At 35.0% G+C, this 21,215-nt stretch overlaps 1 protein-coding gene across 15 annotated transcripts in view; it reads right to left on the bottom strand.

Annotated features, from left to right (window-relative positions):
* Window positions 1–21,215, bottom strand: part of Lingo2 (leucine rich repeat and Ig domain containing 2) — a 1,224,968-nt gene that overhangs the window by 1,171,067 nt on the left and 32,686 nt on the right. For 7 of the 15 annotated variants that reach the window (XR_015440039.1, XM_087183803.1, XM_087183805.1 and 4 more), the window contains exon 1: window positions 9,680–9,942. The exons of 6 other annotated variants lie outside the window; for them this stretch is intronic. The gene's annotated coding sequence lies outside the window, so the exon portion shown is untranslated. Of the gene's footprint in view, window positions 1–9,679; window positions 9,943–9,970; window positions 10,335–21,215 lie in introns of those variants that run through there. 2 more of the 15 variants (XM_087183795.1, XM_021252951.2) reach the window with 1 other exon arrangement.

The raw sequence follows: 21,215 nt of genomic DNA, 5'->3' as shown, positions 1-21,215 counted from the left end.
GCTGCTCATTTGGAAGGTAATATAAACACTCCCTAAAACATTATCATACTCCTAAAAGCATACATACGGTAAAACTTTCAGTTACCTTCACAGACTGCTGTCATAAAAACCAAGTACTTGAAAATGCTTTGTGACTCACTAAACTGTCTCATGTATTACTTATTTTCACAATCACCTAACATGTAGGGATTTGTATAATCCTTTTAGGATGAAGAATCTCACTTCAAATAGTCAATGATTTGTATAAAATTCTGCAAGAAAGTAAATAATAAAAGCTTCTCTGGGACCTCAATGAATGGTTTCAAATTAGAGTTCTCAGAATAACTGAGTTTATTCAAACAGATTGCTTTGCTAGGTCCTCCTCTCTGGAGTTTCAGCTTCCATAGGTCTGGGATAGAGTCAAGGGATTTGCATCTCAAATACAATTCCAGACCATGAACATATAGATCATCCAGAAACCAGACTATGAGAACTACTGACCTAAATGTAATATCAGACCAAAATTGTCACTGGTTCCACCAACCTGCTATTGCAATGTATTTAATATTGGGGGGGGGGGAGGTAATACTGTTCAATAAAGTGAAGGTAAATAGTAACCAAATTGAGATAGCATATTTGAAATGGCCTAGAATTAATAAGTGACCAATTACATATTATCTCATTTTCTTACAGTGTTATTCCAGAGTATTAGAGAATTGCTTTATTCTGCTAAAGTTCCATCAAATTAGGCAAGCCATTCCAATGATAACAAATATTTGATTATAAATTAGAGAAAATGTTACCATTACAGAAGCAATTATTATGAAATTATATATAGATTTGATTTCCTCACTACCAAGCCCATGTAATATAAGGATTTTTTTTAAATTTTCTCCTAAAAGCCAGAGGTAATTTGACAAATGAACAAGTCTTCTTTGTGTTGTTAGCTTACAGAACACTGGAGGAAATATATGCTTATTAACTTCCACTCAATTTTAACTAGGTAAAGCAACTACATCTAAACCCCTAGTATTCCAGTGAATGTCTCAGAAATTTAAGGCAGAGAAATAAATGTATTTGAATATTTTAAACAGTTGTTTTAAATGTGAGGTTACACAGGAATACATGAAAGGGCTTGACAGATTAGTAGGTAGCCCTTTCACAATTTCTGACTCGGTAGAATTTGCATTTCTAATAATCTCCCAAATGATCCTAATACTGATGGTCCAGGAAAAATATTTGCCTTATGTTGAAAGATCTTAATTATAGAAACATAGGATACTGCAGGAAAAGGGACTATGTACCCTCCCCTTGTACCTGGGTAAGCTTTTGTGAAGGCATTAACCAAAAGAGTACAGATTAAATGATGCTATGTGACCTCCAAGACCAGGTCATAAAAATGCCATGAATCTTTGCCTTGTTCCATCAGCACACTACTGAACACAACGATGCTGTGAATAAATCTAAGCAGCCAATAAAGGGTCTATCAGGACCTTGACTCACAACGCCAGCTGAGCTTCCAGCCAACAGTCAGAGCCAATCTGTCTGTGCTGTGACTTATCTTCAAAGTGGATCAGCCACCTCCAATCTAGCCCACTCCAGCCAAAGCCCATCACTTCTGCCCAGACTTGCTCAAACTAAGGATCCATGAGCGATGCCAATAAGTGTTCTTTTAAACCACTAAGTGGGATTTTTTTCCTATGCAGCAGCAAATAACTGATGCAAATTCCTAGTCAATGTTCCACTGTACAACCAAGAAGTAATGAAGACAAAGCAATTTAAATGAGTTGGTATTTGTTTTAAAATAGGCATTTCTCATGTGTCATGAGTTTTTGTAACTCAAAATGATATATTATCAAGTAACTGGGAAACGTTATTTGAAAATACTACTTATAGAGATAACCAAAATTTAAATGACCTACAGTTGATTAGAGAGTTAGGGATAAAAATATGAGAAACATAATTGAGCAATTTACATTGCAGGCAAACATCAATGCAGAATTTCTTTGAAAATATCAAAATTAGATGACCTGTGTCAATTTGTATCATATATGCACATACACACACATCCACGTATGTGGTATGTATCTTCATGGCAAGTACAGGGCCTGTGTAAAATAAAATAATACAATAATTATTGCAGACATTAATGAGTATGTACAGTTAATAACTAATTGATTTACTGAGACAGTTATAGTAAGGTTATCTTTGGTCAACATATCTATTTCCAACTTAATTCAAGTTAAATTGTGTTCAGTATCTAATTTATTTGTTTAGCCTTTCCTTGGAAATTGTAATAAAATGAAAATCTCAACTTTCTAAAGCTCTGCTGGTGATTATCTTACATCAAAGGAAAATAAAATGTTAATCCTATAGTTCAAAATCCTATTACAAAAGTGTTTTCAATTTCCTATTATATCTCCCCTAAAGTACTATTTCCTCTTCCTGAAAAAAAGCGTTTCATAATCAGAATCCTAAATTGTTTTCCAAAACTTACATCAATAATTATTACCAAATATATGTGTTGAGCAGCTATTATGTCCCAAACACTTTTCTAAACATTGAGAATAGCTAGTATGTCACTGTTATACTGGGAATACTGTTATATTGGGAAGAGGAAAGACCCTGCCCTAATGAAGTCTGGAGAATACAAAAGCTTCTCGAGACTCTCAGGGGTATACTGTGATCCAAAATCAATCACTGTCTCATAGACATAAGATTGAACATAATTTAACAATCTAAGTATAATCTTACACTTGAACATTAACAGAATTGTATAATGTCTGTTGAGCCTAGGATAAGCTGTAATTGATTTTTTCTAAGTAGTTCTAAGTATACAGGCTTAACTTTTCAAGATTCATAACTACTAGGACTAGATAACAGGAGGAGAAATGTGAGTTGGGAGGGGAAATTCTGTGATAAATGAATCTACTCTTTTTGAGATTAAGACTAAGCATATACAAAATATAAAATTACATGAGTTTAATCTACTGTTTCTTAAAGTTGAAAAATTCGAGGGCTGGGGATTTAGCTCAGTGGTTTCGCCGCCTGCTGCACAAGTACAAGGATCTGAGTTCGATCCCCGGTACCAAAAAACAAACAAAAAACAAACAAACAAACAAAAATTCGACCAAGCAAAGAAAGGGAAAAGAGCCATACAATGAAATAAGCCAATTCTTCACATAATGACAAATTTCCCTACCACTGGGACTCTAAAATCTGATTTTTTTCAGACCCATAGATAAGGGTTCATGTTTTATTTAGAAACTTGTACATTATGTAACTTCAAACACAGTAGTAGCATCATTCTTCAGAAAATAAAAACATCCATGTAGAGTGTGTCTATATACTATGTCTATATACTGTGTCTATATAGAGTGTGCATGTATATACTATATGTACATTTAAGTGTTTATATATAAATAAGTGCATTTTATCATAAAAATAGTAGCTCTTCAACAATATTCAAGTAGCATTAAGAATCTTGGCCCAACTGCATTGTCAAATTATAAGGATGATGAGAATTAGAGATGTAATTAGAAAAAAGAAGTAATTCTAATGAGATTGTAAGAAAAAAAAAAATCAATCTTTTAAAGGTGGATGCAATCTTGGCTATTATCTTAGCTGACAAGTTGAAGTTTGGAGTCTTGTTGCCTTAATTCAACTCCCAAACACATATTACTTGAGCCAGAATGTTTAAGTTGGAAAGGAGGGAGTGGTAGAAGGAAGGAGGGAGGGAAAAATCAAAGGAAAGGAGGAAAGGAAAAGGAAGGGAAGGGAAAGCGTAAGAAGAGAGGAAAGGGAGAAAGGGAGGCACAGGGAAAGGGAAAAAGACCTTCCTGAACAGACTATGAACTCTCCAGTTACAATACATCCCTTATAAGGCATCAGAATTTATGACCTGTCTGGTCTGTGGGTCATTTCAGAGATGAAAAACTAACGTCTGAGAAGACAATCAATTGTTCAAGGCAGACACACACAGTAGTATTATTAAATAAGTGGAATATTATAAAATGTTAACATATAAATGGATTTTAATCACTTTTTATTTATACTGTAATATATAATTTCCAGTCCAAAGCATACTCAACTGAAATTTTTGATAAAGTCCTTGCATAACTTTAGCTAATCTCTCCAATTTGTCAGACTTTTAAAATCTACTCACATGAGTCATTTCTAAATTTATTAAAGACTCTTCAAAACTCATTTACCTCTTCATATAATTGCATCCTTTTCCTGTTCATCACAAAATGGATGATGGATATATATCCTATATATATATATATATATATATATATATATATATATATATATATATATATATGGAGAGAGAGAGAGAGACAATTTCCCAAGATAGAAAGACAGATGGATACACAAATAATGAGGGGCTCATTACTTATTTTCCATAAGCAGGTTTTTTAAAAAATATCTTACCATATTTGACAAATTTGATAAGCTACTTTATTTCTAATTAGAAAACAAGCAATCTAAAATATACACTGCAAACAAAAATAGCTTATTTTTATCATATAAATGAGAAAATGTCTTTCCTCCTCAACCTTTTTTAGATATTCAAGAACAGCCATAAAAATCAAAGGAATTACAAGTTAGCATCATTGCAAATCAGTATGACTCCTGAATAAGGAAGTTTTAAATAAAAACAAACAACTTTAGTATAATAAGGATCCATACAGATCATCTTTTATTACCTCAGGTACTTAGAATATTCATAATGCAGCCAATGTAGCACTTCTGTTTTCATACTTAAGTTTATCTAAATCAGAATGTCAGACTGGCTGTCAGCAGAAGAGATCCTCAGACATTAATGTTCTTAGTACCACGTTATCATTTGAAACAAGAGTGAGCACACTAATGTCTTAAGAGCTTTGTATGTGAAATGTCAGGGTTGCTTTGGAATAAATTTCTACAACAGACAATAAAGCATCTAAGTGATATTCTTTAAAAGAGAAGAGTATTTGTGAGAGAGACTATAAACAAAACCATGTCTGTTCTCCTATTTTGTATTATTTAGAAAAACAGTAACAACAAAGAAACAACAAAAAACATGAACGGGCAACATCCTAAAGTCATGAGAAGCCCAGAGGAGTAAAATCTTTCCTGCATACTTCTGATCTAAGAGACACAATTAACAAGGTATCTTTGCCTTGTATTTCATTCACTCAGTTCATGTTTTCTACTTGCCCTGAATTTAACTGTGAAAATGTTTCATTCACTTATTTTAATAATTGCAGGTTTCCTTTATATGGAAAATGACTTAACGTACTTTGCTATATGGCTGACATTTCTTTGTGACAAGAGACCACTCGAGACAATTTTATCACCTAAAGGAAGAAAAAGAGGAAACTCTGGCAATAACGTTTCATCTACATATCTAAAATTATTCCTGCATTTTTATTACATTAAAGGCATTTTTGTTTAATTAAATATAGACAGTGTATAGCAAATAAGTCTTGGATTAGAAATCAGAAGACCTGACTAAATTCCCTCATGTTTCTTATCAGTTTTGTTTTGTTTTGTTACTACTGGGGACTGAATATAGGGACTACAAATGCTAGGCAAAAAATTTACAACCAAGCTACTACCATATATCTTTTTAAACTTTTGAGAGAGGGTCTACCTAAGTTTTCCATGCTGGCCTTGAATTTGCTATCCTCCTGCCTCAGACTCTCAGATAACTGGGATTAGAGACATGCACCACTACACCAGTTTATCTATCTTATATTAGGTAAATCATGTCAGTTTCATTAGTACAGCTGCAGTATATAATGATTACATTCCTTGTGGGGAGTCAGTCAGTACATGTACATAACACATCTTAATTCTTTTTCATGCCCTACCCCTCTTCTTCCTCCCCTTTCCCTTCATCTCTTGGACCTCTTCCTTTTGCAAATGATCTATCTCCCTATTTCTTATTAACTATCTTTTATTTTTCTCTTCAATTATTTATGATTTGGGTTTCTCATTTAAAAGAAACCATGCAATATATAAGCTTGCAGGTCTGATCTATTTCACTTAACATTATGGTCTCAAGGTGCATCCATTTTCCTACAGATGACACAAGGTTATCTTTCTTTATGCACAGCAGTATTCCACTGCATGTGAATACCAAATTTTCTTTTATTCATTACTCTGCTGATGGACATATAGGTTACTTCCAAGATTTAGCTATTATGAATTTTGCTGCTGTAAACATGGGTATACATGTATCAGTGTTATACGATGTCTTCTACTCTTTGGGGACGATACCTAGAAGGGGAATAGCTGGGTTGAATGGAATTTCTAGTTTTAGTTTTTTGAAGAATCTCCATACTGGTTTCCATAGTGGTTGTCCTAGCTTATAATCCCACCAACAACATAAGGGTTCCTTCGGCCCCCGCCCCAGACTTGCCAGCATTTGTTGCCATTTGATTTCTTCATGAGTCATATCATTTTTAAGGTCTCAGTTTTCTCATTTGAAAAACTGAAAAAGCTGTCCTTAAATAAATACATCACAAATCAAAAAAGCTAATACATGAAAAATCTTTCCAAATTTAAAGTGCTCTATTTAGATATTTGACACAATAGACTACTACTTGCCCATTCCTCAACCATTTTCTCATATCTTCTTGATAATAAATGTGCTCATATGGCAATTGCCTACCTCTAAAGGATGAATAATGAATGATTTAAACCAATAATTGGAATCTCACCTACCTATGCCTAGGATTAGTTTGGGGATCTGGCTGGAAGACTGTATTCTGACCAAAGAAATATTGGGGTATGTGTGCTGACACATATTCTGGGAGAGAGTCTCCTCCCTGATAAAAGAGATGGGCATATGGTAAAAAAAAATCTACTACCACCTACATATTCTCCCTTTATACTTAGGACATCATCAAATGAAGATGTGATACCTAGCACCCTGTGACTAGGATAAGTTTAATCTGAGAACAAAAGTAAATATTTTCATGAGGCTACAAAAGAAAGGTGGTTTTGTAGTCCATTTTCTGAGGACAGAATACCACTGACTAGGCAAATTACAATAGAAGTTTATTGGACTCTCAGGCCTGGACACTCAAAAGTCTAAAACCACAGTGCTAGCATCTGACACAAGTCTGTTTACTGCATCAAAACACAGCAGATGGACCCATGAGCACAGGTCTGGTGGAGTCAGAGTGGGAGCAAGAGAACATGCAGGCACACACACACTTGCTGTAGAGAGCTCTCTTACAACAAAGTCTTTTCTGAAATAACCAGCTGACTCCTGACAACAGCATTAACCTATTCAAGAAGGTGGTATCCATGTGACCTAATCATCTCTTAAAACTGTTACAATAGAAATTAAATATCAACATGAGTTGTAGAGAGGGCATTCAAACCATAGCAGGTGGAAAGAAATTGGATTACAGATGACACTGATGAAAAAGACACTTCTCACTGATCAATGTGATTATGAAGTAAAAACTGTGACACCTTCCTACAGGAAACCTTAATCTTCTCTCCAGTATCAATCAATGTATATTTACTTCCCTGTTTTCCACTGAGGTATGTATTACAATGTGTCATAACTATTTTGTTTTTAACTAGTACAGGTAGCAGTATAAACCTATTGTTTAAAAAATTTTCAAATATGTTAGAAGAAATGTTAGACAACATTTGAATAGTCTTGGTAAGAGGGAACCTTCCCTGAGGAATATGTAATAATCAGAAGCTATGAAGAATACGGTGTCATTAAGCTGAAAAATTCAATGCAGACTACAGAACATATGTGCCACCTATGTAAGAGAGAATTAAGATTCACAATATGTAACGTTTCCTGAAAATAAATGGAAGAAAGATAAATTGCTTAATATAAAATAAGCAACACTGACAGTAGAAATACAAATGACCAATAAGTGAAAACAATATAATAGCACACTAATGAAAAATACAACATAAAATAAATACAAGACTAAATTTAACTCATAAATTCAAATGATTGATGTGATGTGCTGTTAGTGTGATGCAAGGTGATTATTTCATTATTTTCCTGCAGTATAAATTACTTCAAAAGAATAATTTGTCCATTTCTATCAAAATGCAAAACATTAATACTCCTTGTAAATTTCTGTCTTTTTTCAATGAAAAGCTGATTTCATTCTATGTGGTTATGATAGAAACTCTCAATCACAGAATTTGGAATGAAGTGCTATGAATTCTTCATTCTCCTCAATTTTAGTATTTCAAGAGTTAGGCATGTAACAAAAGTGGATGAAGTCCCACTGAGAAATTTCCATATGATTCCTAAAAAAGACAGTTCCTTCAAGTGGATTCATTTAAGAAGGTCACAATCTAAATCAACTGATGATGTTGACACACAGATTTTTTTCAGAGAATTTATTGCACACAGAAGGTAAAAAATAAGAGATTCAGAAACATTTCAAAACCTAGAGCTTGAATCTTTCCATATTTTAAACTATTATCCTACTGAAACTTTTCTTGTAGAACCAAGAGTTTTTTATTCAAGCACCTCAGTTACATTAATTTGAATTTCAATTAGTTGCTGCTGAAAATGTACTGATACATGAAATATTCTCATATTTGCAAAATAATTTATATGCAATACTTCATGTATGATATATTAAATAATGTAACAATAAAGAAATGGAAAGAAGCCTAAATGTCCATGTAAAGGAGGAAACTGTTTTAATAAATGTTTCAGTCATACAGTAGTGAATAGGTATTAAAAACAATGAGACAAAATAATATGTCTTGTAAGAGAAACATTCTACCTACACTGATACATGAAAAACTCTGAGCTGCAACAGAATAGTACCATATGGTATAATGCTGTACTACCTCAGTTCACAAACACTTATGTTTGCAAACAGCTTGGTTTGGGAACAGAAGCATTAGGCAAAATTTTGCTCCATTCTCCGCAATGGTGTCGAACATGATGCCATCTTCCCTACCGGAACACAAACGTGACCATCTTCCTGAAAATTGTGGAACAAATTAAGTTCATGAACAGAGGTACCACTCTATTTAGATATTTTTTATTAATTATATTGGTACATTTAAGGTATACAATATAATGACATTCATCATTGGAAATTTGCACCTTTACATAATCTATCTTGGTTCTTACTTTTTCCCCATTCCCCTGCTCTCCCTTCAACTCCTCCACCCCTCCCTATTTAGAATTTTTAAAGAGATGCATGTTTATATGTAACTGATAGAAAAGTACTAGAAAGACATATGATGAATAGTTTATAGTTCTTCTGAGTTAGGAAGCAGAAAACGTCCTATTTAATTCTAAACACTTGTTGAAACTTCTATAAGGAATATTTATATGTAACTTTATTGTTTAATAAAAACAAAACTTTAAGCAGATTTATATTCCCGTCAAAGAACACAAGTAGTTATAATCAGAAAAAATTAATGATTTCTTCAAAATTAATAAAGCTGTCCTGTTGGAGAATGAGCATCGCTGCTCTGCTGGGGCAAGCAGCTCCTGGCACAGAAAACTCCTATCAGTAACCCAGTAAGTATAACAAAGTTTTAGAAAAGAAGAGACTTTATCAAAAAAGGGGTGAAAAGAGGACATAGAGCTACTCTGATCACAACTAGAGCAGGGGGCACCGGAAAGTTGAGTGCCCACGAGCCCTCAGCCCTGACCTCTCTCATGGGGTCAGAGACCCCTCTGCCTCCCAGGACTCACCATAACTCAGTTGGCTTCCAGGCACCTCTGCTTCCTTCATTTCTTCCAGTGGTCTTCTGTCTGTTTGCTTGCCTTTGACAGGGCCTTATCTAGGTGGGCAGCTGAACGGAAAGAGGGTTCCTTATTCATGGTTAGCAGGATATCTACTGTAGTACTACAGTGACCCTAAAGTGAATACATATGTATATGTATATATGTAAGTGTGTTAGTCCACAGGTGTGAATACACACTGAATAAGAACTTTCCTCAAGTTAGTCAGCCCCCTCCCACCCTCCCCTCTGCTTCCCGTACATTCTACTGGAGATGGGGAGGGACAGCTATCTCGGCTTTGTGGCTTCCTGTACTTGCTTCTTTGTGTTCTGCCAGTTGTCTTTCCCTCTGGTCTTTTGGTGCAAGTCCCAAGGCCATCTGGTACCTTCCTTTATCTGGGTTTTCTCTTTCTCTATCTATAGTCCTTGACATTTTTCCCAGGGGAATTTCTCTTGTAAAGTTTTAAACTCCTTCTAGTCAACTTGGCCTTTTCCTTACAAAGCAGTGCATATTTTACCAAAAGGAAGGTAAGAAAGTCTCTGTAAATTATGGCTAAATTCATTAAATAGAATATATTCAGAGTATAAAACCTTGATAGATTTTTGATAGAATTATAAAAGTAATCAGAATATTTTTGATATATTTACTATTTTTAAAAGCTATAATTAAGGATAATAGCCTATTTTATTGTACTTTAGCAATCATAGATGATAATCCATTCACTTATTTTAACATGAGTCCACTCAAGGAGTGCTATCTCATTAATTTTTAATTATCCACAGAGATGACTCTCTTTACTTCACTTAAAATTTTGTGCTCAGAGGCCCAGTGAGTTTAAAATTCATTTTAAACCAATATATCCTTCAGATGGAATTAATCAGATAAAGTTATTAAAAACAGAACTCTGGTACTGTCTTAACATGAAAGTAATATATCATTAAATAATTAAGTTTTAACTTCATAGAAGATATTTTGGTCACTTATGGAACACTTAACAATCATTGAAATTAAATCTAAATAAAATTAAAGTAGTAAAATATCAACACAAAGCTAGGTAAGAAAAACAATATCCTCATTCAGTGTGATAACAGGGAATATACACTTTCTATCAGTATGTTTCAACTACAACTTCTTTTAAGCCTTTTTCACAAATTTTAAAACGAAGGCAGGGAGGGAGGGATGGAGGGAGGGAGGGAAAGAGAAAGGAGGGAGAGAGGGAGAGAGAAAGGGAGGGAGGAGAAGACACACACAGAGTAGAGTACCTGGACACAAACCACGCATGATTTATCCATAATTTATTTGCATGACACTTAAATTTGACCTTCTATGCAATCTTGGTCTGTAACTTAATAGTAGTCAGTCTTCACAAACCCTTAATATGTGCCCACATACACCAAAAGACAGAGACAAGTGTGGTTTGATGGGGAAAGGACAAAAAATTGGTATAGAGTCTCTGGCTACTCCCTTGGAATTCCCACTCCAAGATTTAGTTTACATGACTAAATTGGAAATGTGCAGTGTGATCAAAAACTACGGTGAATGTTTAAACTTTTAAAAATTATTACAGCAAAAAACACACTGCCATTAATTCCCCTCAATATATTTTCTCTTGCTTCAAACACACATAAGTCATCAACCCTACTACCTTCCAAAGCAGTTCTGGAAGTCCTTCTTCATGAGTGACTTTAGTAGCTGTCTTATGGCTACCTTGATATCTTGAATCAATTAAGGGTTTACCTTGCAAGGTCATTTTGACTTTGGGGAAGAGCCAGAAGTAGTATGGAATCAAATCCAGCAAATAAGAGGATGAGGAAACTCTATAATGCTTTTCCAGGCTTGCCTTTCCAGTAGATGGAACTCAGCAGGACACCTTATAAATACACTCACCAAAGAGAACTTCCAGAACTGCTTCAGAGTGTTATAAGAATGATGGGAAAGTATGTTCAAAATGAGGGGGATTATTTTGAGGGTGATTAATGGTAATGTGTATTTTCTGTAATAAATTTTTTAAATTTAAACATTCACCATATATTTTCATCATGCATTGTAAATATTAGGTATTACTTTTAATGCAATAATAATGAAGTTACGGTTTCTCCAACCATTTAATTTTAGCTATTTATTAATATCAAAATATATGCTTTCTTTTACATATACAGAATATAGGAAACTGGAATAATTACAAAGTAAAAGTGATAGTAAAGGATTTCCTAATTTGCACCACGATCCTAACAGGAAGTCACTGCTATACAGAGAAAATCCTTAATATTCAATTACTATGATGTCTGTGAGATTTTAGAATCTTAATGTGGTAGAAGAAAATCAAAGGTGATTATGGAAAAAAATTTCAGCCATTTCTTCTAACTGTACATTACCATCTTCTCCAATCTACCTCAAATATCTACTATATGAATTCTGTGTGAGATTAAATTTACTAAACTATAATGGTCATTTGAATTTCATTTTTTGGAAGAGATATTACGTATTATAAAGGAAGAACGAGATCTGGTGTGAAATCTCAAAGGGCTGGCTTACATACCAGAAAGGGCCTAAAATATTTTTAAATTCATTATATACATGTAATTTGTGAGAGTATCTATACAGGCCAAGGAGGAAATAAGAATAAATTTGTAACCTATTTTATCATATTGACATAATGATCAACATTATTTAGTATTCTGCATTCCTCCCAAAATATTTTTCTTCTCCGCAGATGTATTATACTATACCAAGAAATCTGAATTGAAAGTAAATAAACAAAGGATTATGTTGTTTATGAAAAACCACTATTCCGACAAGATAAAGCATCAATTTTATATGTCTGAAAAAATGAACAATTTAAGGAAAACAAACTTAAAACAAGATTATGCTTAATATAGTAATATTAATGTAAAAAATAACCACTTTCCTTGTGAGCAAGTACTTGAAATTAAGTAAGATCATCTATTTCACAATATATTTTTGAAGTTTCACACTGTTTGAAATGACATTATATGCCATGTCTTTTCCTTTTCTCCTTGGGAATCATCATCCTCCCTAAGGCATGGATGATAAATAAGAAGTAAGTTTTACTGGCTGGCACATTTCACCTGTACCACATTGTGAAAAAGTGAAATCAAATTTTCTTGAACTAAAAAACAGAGTAAAATGAACTTGGTCTTACTGTTCTCAAACTTTTATATCATGTCCTTATAAAAATATATTACTACAAAAATAGCATTTTATGCTACTTTACTCCTAAGTTTAGATCAAATTCTTGAAAACTGCTTAACAGAAATTTCAATGAGAATCTTTCAATTAAAGTTTTAAAAATATATACTCTTAAATGCACTTGTATGAATGACTACTTTCATGTCTTATGACAACAAAGCCTACCTATTACTTATTAAAATAAAATTTGGAAGTACTGAAGTTTCCTATTTGCTGACCGTGATTGGATGGAATCAAAACAATTACGTGGAAAGGAAGCTTATAAAAGACTGATTCGGGACTTGGAGGGAAGTGTTATAAATAAATCTCAGGGTGTAGTTCAGATGCCTACACAGTGACTAAGCATATGAAGAAACTTGCACACAGAATATGAAATTGGCCAAAGACAAAGGGAATTTTGTTGAATAATTTTAAAATATTTATTCTGAAAAATCTCAAACATTTCAATATGGTAGTTGCAAAACAGGCCAGACAAGGATTGACTTCTAGCTCTCTTAGTTATTAGTTCTATGAACTCTAAGAAGGTCTTTTAGTTGTCTAAGCCATTTGATAAAATAACAGCAACACTATGTTCACTGAAATCAATAGACTAACATTTTTATGTTGGCTTTTTCATGTGTCTTGGGGATTGAACCCAGAGTCTTCATACTAGGCAAAGACCCAAGATCTTTTTCGTTAATATTTTTATTTTGAGACAGGGTCTCATTAAGTTACCAAGGCCTTGAACTTGTGATCCTCTTGCCTTAACCTGCTGAGTAGTTGAGATTAGAGGAATGTGCCACCATGTCCAGTTTATACTGGATTTTATTAATACAAAAAATAACTATACAACAGAGTTCCAATTCTGCTCACTGAAGAAACTGTCATTTCACTGCTTTTGGGATTGCACACTTTATTGAACATCTTGAATACCTATTCTAAAACAACATGAAAGGGAGAGATTGCTCAGCATACACAGAATCTGCTCAAAACCAAGTTCTTGGGATCATGAGCCCTGCAGGAATTATTTAAAAGGTATATATGAGACTTTGAAAGGAATCTTAAGAAATATTTGATCTTTACATTGTTTTTCATCACAGCATCCTAATTTCCCGTTTTCTCTACACTTCTTTACTCACTCTTTTCATAGAGGTAAAGCTCTGGGCCAGAGGCAGAAGCCCTGCACTGGGTCTTCTTTCTGGACACTTTACTGAGCACTTGCCAGAGCCCATGCTTGATACCAGGCCCTTGATAGGCACATACTCCATCCTAACACCTTTGGTGTGAGGGACAGATACTGAGCACAGGAAGTTCTTGCATTTTACACATATTATCTATTATATTCAATCTTCGCAACAATCCCATTGGGTAAATATAATTGTCATTGTTTTATACATGACAAAAAATAACGCTCTGAGAAGGAAACTCCCCCAAAAGTCAACTTGCTTTTTCCACTGTCTTATTTGTTATCCTTCAATGTTGTTGCCCCCGAGGCTACTAGGGCGATCCTGGTGGCCACAGACACAGATCTTCACTCTTGAAACTGAAATTGACCTAGTATCTGATGATAACTGGTTAGCAAAGGTGGTAAAGTAATCAGGGGATGGAGCCTGGGGATGTAGCTCAGTGTCAGAGTGCTTACCCAGCATGAGCCCCCCACCAAGAAAACCAAACAAAAGAAATCAACATAAAATATCACATAGGACCTAAAAGAGTTTCCCTCTCCTGCCTTTGTCCTGGCCTCCCCCTTCTGCCACTCCCCACCCCCACCACACACACGCTCAGAGTTGTGCTAAGGTTAGGACTAAGAGCACTGAGCAGCTCTTTAACATCCCAAATGGACATGTATAAAGTGTGTATTATGCAAACTGTGCTTAATCTTGTGTCTATCCTCATATTTATACTCATGGGAAGGAGCTTATCTAATTACATTCTGTGCAGGAAATCCAGAATCTAAGAAAAAAGTAAAAATATAATAATTTGTTTCTAAGAATTGCAGCCCCCAGGGAATGCTGCTAGAAGTGCAGAAATAGGAGACAACTATCAAGTTAAAGGGACAAATGTTACATAACAACACCACTGAAATTCCTACAAGCTTCAATGTAACTTTTACTTTTATTACAAATATTTTTTCTTCTTGGGCTTTCTGACAGGCTGACAAGAATAAGCAGGAATAAAGGAAAGGGAGTTATCAAATAATTCTGTGCCCTGAAGACCAAAATTACCATTTGACTGACGAGCAGGAATTAGAACCCAGAAAAAACTTTCAGCAACTCAGAAGTTGGCTGAGGATTTTTAGCCCTAGCCAGTCACTTGGCCTTGGTCCCCGAGTCAGCACAGCTGTAATAAATGCTTAATAAGCATAATCACTGCAAATAAATGAGGGTCAATGAAAACAGCATTAAAGTATTGATCAGCAAGTCTTAGTTCCTTAGAAGACATAGTAAAAAGGTATTAACATAGATTTCTTCCACCTTAAAAACGTGATATAAGTATGTTGATAAATTAATATAACAGCAGCTACTACTAATTCTATGCCACTTGGTTACAAAACATTTTTCCTGTAGAACAAACTAAATACTTTACAAAATCACACCAGTCTTTTACTGTCATATATGGTTTGTCCAATTTCCTATTAGAGGAAACTCAAGTTTAAAGTAAATGAACTTTCCCAAATTATCACAGCCAATAAAAAAAACTGGTGAGCAAAGGCAAAAATGTAATATAATTAAACCTCAGGGTACTTATTTTCACTGAACCCACCTAACATCCTGTTTCTAATTTTTTATCAGCATTCTTAGAGGAAGCTCCCAAAATGTACCATCTTCAGGGATCTAGACAACCTACACTTGGCCCCAAAGATAAAACTATTACCTAAATCTTAAATCAAATCCAATGCTTTGTTTTATTTAAATCTTTTAAAAATCTTTTTATATTTTTATCTCTTGGTTTCTTTTCCAATTGTGATGGTGATTCTACCATCCTTCCAACTAATATATTTACGTATCTCTTGGAATTTGGGGTGTGGACAAGAAAAGGAGTTTACTTCCTAAGGCACCTACAAAGGAAGGTGATGAATATAATGTCAGTGTCGTGATGAAAACTCTCCCCAAATACTCCAAATGCCCAAGTAACAGTATTCAGCTCTTCAGCTAAGTTTACACTAAACAGCCAAACACCACTCCTTCATCTCTCTTCGTCTCTGGTAGTGCAGTTTAATTTATTTCCTTCTTATCTCTGCTACTTTTTTTTTCCTATATTATTTACTTTGTCATCTCTGGGATACAATAGTTGACATTGCAGTTTAAAGAAGAGAGGTTTATTTTGACTCAGCTTCAGAAGTTTCAGTCCAATGTCAGGCTACTCCACCACACAAACCGCATGGTGGAGGGGTCTGCCATAAAGAAAAGCTGTTTCAGTCATGGTAGCCAGGAAGCAGAGAGAGAAGGACCAGAGAAGGAGATATACCCTTCCAGTTCATATTCCCAGTGACTCACCTCTTCAAACAAGGTCCTACTCCTAATAGCACATTTAGCTATGGGCCCCCATGATCCAATTACCTTCCAAAAGCCCCACCTCTGAGCACATGAAAATGTTAGGAGTACTTCTTGATATAAACCATAATATTCTGCCCCTTGACCCCAAAAGAATCATGCACATCTCTTTTTATCCAAAAATACATTTAGTCCATCTCTAAAAGTTGCCAAAATCTTAAATTTCAGCATTGCTGAAGAGTCTAACTGCAAATTATAATCTGAGGCTCAAGGCAAACTTAGCTGTGAGTCCCTGTAAAAATCAAAACAAGTTAAATACTGGAAACATAAAACGGCATAGGGTTTCAAAAAGGAGGAACAGAGGATAGAAGGGAAGCAGACTTAACCGAAACCAAAATCCAGCAGGGCAAACATTAAATTTTTTAGCTCCATGTCCCACATCTGAAGCAAAGATATAAACTCCAAAGGGATTGAGTGGCCTCACCCTTAAGGTATTGAAGTTGCACTCCTAATGGCTTATTTTTGGGGGCAGCTCTACTCATAGCCTACAGCTTTACTCAAGTGTTCCATGTTCCTGGCTTCTCCGACTTCCTTGGGTCTCTACTGCACTTCCAGCTACATGGTGACAGCTTCACACACTTTTATCTCGGGGCCATGTGGTCTGGCCTCCCAGATTTTCTCATGAAATCTGAGTGGAAGCCTCCTTGACCATACAAAGTCTTGCATTTTGCATGCCCATAAAACCAGCAACACATGGATGATGCCAAGGTCTGCAGCCAACTCAAGCAGTACTGGGCCCCCCTATAACATGGCTATAGAAGGTTCCCGGCACATGAATGGCTGAGCACTGTGAAAGTAATCCCAGGGAACCAATTTCCTAGGCCACTATTCTCAAACAATGTGCCCTGGAGATCTCACAGCAGTCTTTCACACTTGGGCTTTTGAACATGAGATGGGTGGGATATTGTAGATTTCTGAAATGCTCTCAAGGGATCTTTCCTGTTGCCCTGATGCAAAATATGTGGATTTTTTAACACAAATCTTTTCATCCAGAAAGCTCTCCTCAGATTGAACTTCACAAGCGTGCAGACACTTCCTTTCATTTCCCACCCCCTACAGCACATTTAGTTATGATACTCCCCTGATGTAATCACCATCCAAAAGCCCTACCTCTGGGCCCATGAGAGTTTTCAGGGTCATTCATGATCTAAACTACAATATATTCTAAGTCCTTTTCTCTCCATGGCTCTGTCCTTGAACTTACCTGTACAGTCATATATTTACCCATGTATTTTCCCAATCAATAAATATATATCAAGTCCCAGTTACTGAACATGCCATCATCGCTATATTAAGCATGGACACACATACACACACACACACACTATTCTCCTTCTCTTTCACATACACTAACATGAAGATGGAGTATAAACATGAATGTATGATATAGAGTATGTTAGCTTCTATTTCCTGCCCCTTTCAATAAATTGCTATTTGAACTTGTGGCTCTGTAAAACAAGATGATCATGAACAAGAACTATGCATCTATTAGATTATAGGCCCTTTAATAAAAGAAAGTTTGATATGTAGGTATACACATAAAACATATTTTTTGACAATTTTGGAGGAATGTATGTTTACAAATTTTATTCCTTAAAGGTTACTGTGGCTTTAGCCTGTTACCAATGATCCTGGAAATCAGTAATTCTAAAATCCTGGCAACTTTAGCAAGAATAAGACTACATAAACTCACTATGTCTCTTCTATATTAGCTCTTAATCACCCCACACCATCAAATTATCATGGGTGAAATATGCCCTGCTTCTCTAAACTGCTTCACCTATATATGGTCACTCAATTTTTCAAAGCCTTTACACCATCTTTCCCCAATTCATGTATTTTCCCCATGAATAAATCATTTCTTTTTTTTTCTTAAATTCTTTTATTGATACATTTTAGGGAAACAATATGTTTACATTTATCATTGGGTGCTTGTACCTGTACATGATGTATCTTGGTTCTTATTTTTTCCTCATTCCCTATGCTCCCTTCACCCCCTCCACCCTTTCCTATTTACAAAGACTTCGTTTCCATTTTTTCCTTTTCTCATAATTTTTCCTTTCCCTTCTTTCCTTTCCCCTTCCCCTCCCACTTCCCCTACCCATTTGGACCTTTTCTTCCTATTTCAAATTACCAATTATTCATTTTAATCATTTTAATCCTTATTTACACTTTCAGTTTCTCACTACAGAGAAACTATTCAGTATTTACACGTGTGTGCTATTTATTTCACTTTAGAGAATCATTTAAGACTAAGTGGTGACAAACCTATGGCACGCTTGCTACAGCAGGCTGTTTGTATCAATGAAAGGTCTAAAAGGTTCACCACCATGACCTTAAGTTACAGTGGAGTCTGGGATACCATGAAGGTATCTGAAAACATCTGATCCATTTCCATTAAATAATGCCTAAAGGGAAAATAGACAGCAAAACCATCGGTGCAACAGTTTAACAATGTTATGATTATCACAGCTAAGACTACAAAATAGCAGCAAGGAAAGAAATGAAAGGAAAAATCAAACACAAACTACAACAAAATGGGATAGAAATGTTTCTGAAAGAGAAAGGATCTGTAAATTTTTATTTACTTTTTTATTACTTTTTTGACATGATGGTTCTGGGTAGAAGGTACTTCTTAAAAGCAACATCAACAGCTAAGGAAGGAATACTCTGTCCTCGCAGAAGTAAGCTAACTGTTAGCTGGGTGTGGTGGTGCATGCCTATAATCTCAGCATTCAGGAGACTGAGGCAGGAGGAATGCTGAGTTCAAGGCCAGCCTGGGCTACATACCAAAACCCTGTTTTAAAAAAATCAAAAAAGAAAAAAAAACCCTGCTAATATGTATTATAACAGGACTGTATTTAACAAGGTGTAACAGAAGGAAAGAGATTTAGAATTAGGCTGCCTTCAAATATCAGTTCTCCCACTAATTAGTGGTGAGACTTTGAACAATTCATAAAACTTCTAAGAGGCTTAGTTTACTCATCTATAATGTGAGGAACAAAATGTTGTCCTTGTGGATTTATTAAAAGCTCACTAACAATTTCTTTGTAGTAAAGAGTGGACATTTAGTAGTATTGCTATTTTTGTATCTCTTCTATAATAGTGCCTAAACTGAGTCTGTCACTTATGTATCATCAAGATATCAAAATTACTTATTTACCTAATTTTGAAATTAAAAATTGTTCCAGGAGTTTCTCTCCTAATGATTTACTACTTGGAAAAGTCCTATGAGAAATATAAGTATTAACTGGACACTACAGCACTCCCAGCTGCTACGACAATGTAAGGTTGAAAGTGTTCCTTGAATTCAATGAGAATCTAAAAGCAATCCTAGAATTAAGCATAGAAGGAAAGAGAAAGTTGAAGCTAAAATAAATTGATACACTAGGAAATAAAGAGATCAGGTGAAGGACTTCCTCCAGCTAGGCCACAGGATTTTATTTTTTTACTAACACATGTTTGCAGAACATAATGATTGCTTTCATTGTGAGGAGTTGAAATATGTATATAACACATTTTAACTCTTTTTTTTAATCCTCTTTCTCTCCCCTTACTGCTCTGTCTCTAAGTCAATATGATATGCTACTCAACCTAGGCGAAAAACAAAGAAAATATCTGGGTTAGGCTCCTTTTCTCTAGTTTAACAAGGCTAAACTTTCTTCCTTCTGACTATGAGTAAGAGTAATGTGTTATTTTCTCTACGAAAAGGTCAATCTGGAACATTTCATATTTCTAAGAAACAATGTAACAGATTTCCAATTTTTAAATTATTTCCTTCAACAGTGTGGGTCATACAAGAGATAAGAATGCACCAAATATAGCAGGCCGTCCAAAGAAATGAATTGTAAAACCAGAGTTACTCATCCCTCCACTAATAAAAAATGACATCTATTCGGGATATGTAGACTAAATACATGACAGAAATATGACTGAAACCTGCATGCGGGCAAAAGAAAATGCAAAATGACGCTAGGAAAGGATAAGCAATAAACACAGATAGTGAAATATGCTTATATTGGCAGAAACAATAAATGGAATAAGACTGTGAATAAAACAAGAATCAGAGTGCCAGAGAAAAATCAATATCCTATTTCTAAGGGAAACAAACTAAAAAAACTTGAAAAGATAAGTTGCCACAGCCCAGGGGCAAGAGGTTTTTGTTGGAAGAGCCCAGGAAATTATTTATGCTAAGAAATATCCCATTAAATGAAAATATTATTCAAGAAAATTTCAATGTAATGAATTATGTAAAAACTATGTCCCAACATCTCTCTGGTCACTTTCCCACAAGGAAGACTTGAGGCTAACGGCCGAGGTGACTGGGTACCTTAGATGACCAGCCTGATGATGCCCATAACGTCTGGTAGCACCACTAGGCAGTGCTGACAGTGCCCCCCTACTCACTGTGCAGCTCCATACACAGGGAAGACAAGGTCCAGCTGCCAGGAGTAGATGTAGGGTCAGAATGCATTGTTTCCACTCATTCTGAGTAAGAAAGGATATGTCCTGGAAAGACTCTATGAGTTTTGGTCTAATTTGCTCACTTAATTCTGAGCCCTTTGAACAAGGCTTACTTTATTAAATAAAATGTATTCAATAAAAATTGAATTAAAAATTACTTAAATAAAAATGTACTCAATATTTTTTTTTAATTTATGTTGAAAGAATACGCTATTCTTCTTTGGGTCCTTTCTGTTACTATTTAATGCCATTTCCTCATGTGTACTGGTGTTTAAAAAAGTCCCCGATAACAACAAAGA

This window comes from Heterocephalus glaber, unplaced genomic scaffold (genome assembly GCF_053883595.1).
Source record: "Heterocephalus glaber isolate CG9 unplaced genomic scaffold, H.glaber_assembly_v1.0 deba00001481, whole genome shotgun sequence".
Lineage (NCBI taxonomy): Eukaryota > Metazoa > Chordata > Mammalia > Rodentia > Bathyergidae > Heterocephalus > Heterocephalus glaber.
Note: the sequence above shows the minus strand (reverse complement) of the source record. Positions and strands in the feature narration are given on the sequence as shown.